Genomic DNA, 4,015 nt, shown 5'->3' with positions numbered 1-4,015 from the left:
CCTGCCCCTGTACAGTGGCCAGGGGGTCAGGAGGGTGCAAGCCACTGTGGAAAAGAGCAGGGCAGGCGCTGGAGAAATTAAAAATAGACTTAGCCTCTGGCCCAGCTCATCCACTTCTAGGTGTCTGCATGGAAGGATTGAAGAGATACCGCACGCCCATGTCCACCACTGCGTTGCCCTGAGTGTCCACCAGTGGATGAATGGATCGAGAAAATGTGCGGCCTGGGTTGGAACCTTTTGCATCACATGTGTATTTTACTGCAATCAAAAACACGGGTCGTTGGCGGCCCTGTCTCTGGGATCTCCCTGCTCCCACTGTGGCTCCTGCCCACCCCCCAGACCCTCCCCTCCCTCACCTCTGGTCACCCCTGGTCATGCTGAATCCTCAGCTAATTCGGGACCCAGACCCACGAGGTGCACAGCACTGGGCTCCACGGGGACATCCCCCACCAGCACTTGGCCCCCGGAAACCTGCAAAGTTCGTGCCCTCTGCACCCAGACCCGTGTCTCCTAATGGGAGATCTGATCAGTCTAGAAACCTGTGTCCAGATTGGTGAGGTGGGGGCGAGCATTAGATCAATGGGATGTGAGCCCAAGAAATGATGTGGGAACAAAATATCAGAACATCTGTGGGGTTTTTTTTTAAAGATTTTATTTATTCATTCATGAGATACATAGAGAAAGAGAGGCAGAGACACAGGCAGAAGGAGAAGCTCCCCTGCAGGGAGCCCGATGCGGAACTCGATCCCAGAACCCCGGGGTCATGGCCTAAGCTAAAGGCAGTTGCTCAACCACTGAGCCACCAGGTGTCCTTAGACATCTGTATTTTAGGGTCAGGGTCAGGTGCAGGGTCAGAGTCAGGGTCGGGGTTAGGGTCAGGGTCAGCGTCAGGTTTAGGGTCAGGGTCAGGGTCAGGTTTAGGGTCATTGTTAGAACCCACAGCCCAGCCATTTACCCGTTCACTGGCAGAGGCCTGGTGGAGCCCGGGCCGGCCTCCCTACTCCCACCAGGACCACCCCTCCCCTGGTCAGTTCCTCCCTCCCCCTCCATGAAGCATCCTCCACCCCCACCCCCTCTGGGCCCATGTCCCCACTCCCCGTGTGCTCAGTGCTGGCCTCGTGGACTGCAGAGGCTGCGGGTCCAGGCCCTGTGCTCCCCGCCCCTGCCCCAGGCCTGGCAGGCCTTGGTGTGCTCAGGACACATGACCTGCCTGGGGAGTGAGTGCCCGGAGCTGTCTCGCCCCTGCCTGGAGGTCTCCCTCCCCTCCAAGACGAAGCAGGCTTGCTCCTGGAGGATATAAATCGACAGTTTCAAAGGCTTAATCCTTCTATACTTACTGCAAACCCATACACACGCGGACATAATTTTTTTTCCTTAGGAAGAGAAAGAAGGCTTTTCATCGCATCATAAAAACGCTTTATTTTTCATCTCGGAGAGCCTGTCTGCTTAGCTGTGCTCGGGAGCCCCAGAACGACTCAGAGTTAACACTCCTGTGAAAAACTGCCCCCTCCACAGCGGCCCGAGGCTCAGGCAACGAGGACAGATTTCTTCCCGTGCCGTCTGCGTGTGTCCAGGAGCCATCAGTCTCACCCAGAACGGGCCTGTGCCAGCAGCAGGGCTCGGCCGTGGCAGCCAACCCCAGAGACATTCAGCCAAGGAGATGACATGGAGGTGTGGGGGGCCGGAACCGAGGTGGGGGGGGAGATGGTACACTTTCACACGTGTGAGCCTGCTGTTGGGACCTGCAGACCCCAGTGCCCCAACGCCGAGCTAGGTTCGGGTGTGCATCCTTCCTTCTGGGGCCATCAGCAGCCTCCAGGCTCCCATGGGGGTTCTCGTTGCAATCACACTGCACCCACTCATTCCCAGGGGAGCACAAAGGCCTCTCCGTATCTCCGCTCCTCCATCAGGGCCATACTTGCCTGGTCCTGGACAACGCGTGTGAGCAGAAATGAAGACAGTCATTTGTGGGCTGGAGCATCCAGAGGGACCCAGAGGCTCCAGGGCTCCAGCAAAATCAGAGACGCCAGCCTCCATCAACCTGAATTCAGAGCAAAGGGTCAGACACGGCAGCACCGGCCACAAGGGACCAACCCACGGTGAGAGCTGGAGAACAGCTCGCCCTGGGACCCACCAGGTCTGGGCCTGCAGCGTGGCCCCGCCCCTCCTGACGGCCACGTGCACCACGACACTGCACCATGGGCCTGGGTCTGGGTCCTGGGTCCTGCGCTCACCAGTGAAGGAAGTCTGGGCGAGTCTCTGACCTGGAGGCTGTAAAATGAGAGTAACAGCAAAACCTGCTGCCTGCGCATCTTCACAGGGCAGAAGGAGCGGAAGCATCCTTCTCCTTCACCGGCATCCGGCCCCAACACACCTCTCCACTCCTGAGTCAGAGCGCTTCCACTCTTCCACCAGGAGCCCATCACCCAGCCCAGCCCGTGATGTGGTGCTTGCTGAGTAGTCGGTGTTCAAGGAACCTGAACTCATTGAGAGTGTGCGTGCGTCCATGAAGTTCTGCAGACGAGCAGGGTGGCGAGCTACACCAGGGCCGCCGCAGTCCGCAGGTGCCCTCGCCAAGGACCACAGACTCCAGTGTGTCAGCAACAGAACCTCCCTTCTCACTGTTCGGGGTCTGGGGTGTCTTCTTCTCAGGACACCAACCCTATGAGGCCGGGGCCCCACCTCATCTAACCCTGCTTACCGTCCATATGTCTAAACATGGTCCACGGGGAGTAGGGTGGTGATTTTGGGGTGGACACAATTCGGTCCCAGAGAACGCACAGCCCAACTCACAGAATCACTGAAATGGTTACCGTGGCCCCAAACACCCCTCCGCAGGCAGCAGATGGGTAACGTGTTGTGCAGCCACTTGGAGAGGACACAGGGGAATGTCTGGGGTTCCAGAAAGTCCCGGTTCATACCCATGTGCCATGGACTAACTCATGCCTCCCCACAGATCCACATGTTGAGGCCCTCATTCCCTGTGCAATATTTAGGGACTGCCCATTGGGGATACATAGATTCTGAGGTCACAGTGGTGGGGCCCTCCTAATGGGATTCGTCCCCTTGTAAGGAGAGACAGGTGCGGACCTCCTCCGGGATCCCTCTGCCCCGCGAGGACTGGTTGGAGAGGCGGCAGGCGGCGGGCCAGAGGAGGCTCTCACCGGCATCCGGGCTGCACCTGCACCTGCTCTCAGACTTCCAGTCGAGGGCACAGCAGTGCAGCCACCTGGGTTGACAGAGGTCCCGTGTCCGACTCTACAAAGACGTCCTATAGAACCCAGGGCTCTCCCCTCTTCTGCCTTCCAACAGCCCTGCCTGGGCCAGTGCTCTGCCTCACCCCTGCACTAGGCATCCCCACCCCTGTGACCCGGGCTCCGGGCTTGCCAATGCCCACGCCCCGCTGCCAGCTGGGCCGCCTCACCTGCCCCCCCATCCCTCCCTCCGCAGCCGGCAGGTTCCCCTCCCCATCGCCCTGCGGGGCTTCTCAACAGAAGCCTCTTCCCAGCCCCAAGCCAGATATGCAGATGGCGCCTCTCACCTGGACCCTCTTCCTCATTTACAGGCCTGACACCTGCTCCTTGATCCTGCCTCTCAAGGAAAAGGCGCTCTTTCCTCTGACCCAGATTCTGCACCTCTCATGGCCCATCAGAAGCTGGGTTTTGCCACCAGCAACACTCTGCAACATGCTCGTGGGTCATTTCCACATGTTTGTCCAAGGTTGGAGAATGGATATTTGCATATAGGTCCTCTTGTGGATGTGGCTTCATTTCTCTTGAGCAGAGGAGTCAATGACACAGGGGAACATGTGTTTACGGATCGGAAGGGCAGAAAGGCTGAGGTGGCTGGAGGGGGCAACCAAGTCAGAGAAGCGGCACACACAAAGCACAGGGGCCTTGCTTCGTGAGACCGCATGGCAGGAGCGGGGCGAGAGCTCATCCAAGCTTTCAAGTCACACACAATGCCAAGTGACCAGTAGGTAAGTGGCAGAGCAGAGATTTGCCTCCACTGGAGG

The 4,015-nt window shown here is 58.6% G+C and overlaps 1 long non-coding RNA gene across 1 annotated transcript; it reads right to left on the bottom strand.

The window, feature by feature from the left end:
* Nucleotides 1-1,421: 1,421 nt before the first annotated feature.
* LOC144305447 (uncharacterized) lies at nt 1,422-3,339 on the bottom strand. Its single transcript, XR_013372463.1, has 3 exons — nt 3,091-3,339; nt 2,135-2,271; nt 1,422-2,041 (listed from the first exon to the last, which is right to left on the bottom strand). It is a non-coding gene; the product is annotated as an uncharacterized LOC144305447 (long non-coding RNA).
* Nucleotides 3,340-4,015: the final 676 nt, after the last annotated feature.

The sequence above is a fragment of the Canis aureus genome, chromosome 3, assembly GCF_053574225.1.
Source record: "Canis aureus isolate CA01 chromosome 3, VMU_Caureus_v.1.0, whole genome shotgun sequence".
NCBI lineage: Eukaryota > Metazoa > Chordata > Mammalia > Carnivora > Canidae > Canis > Canis aureus.
Note: the sequence above shows the minus strand (reverse complement) of the source record. Positions and strands in the feature narration are given on the sequence as shown.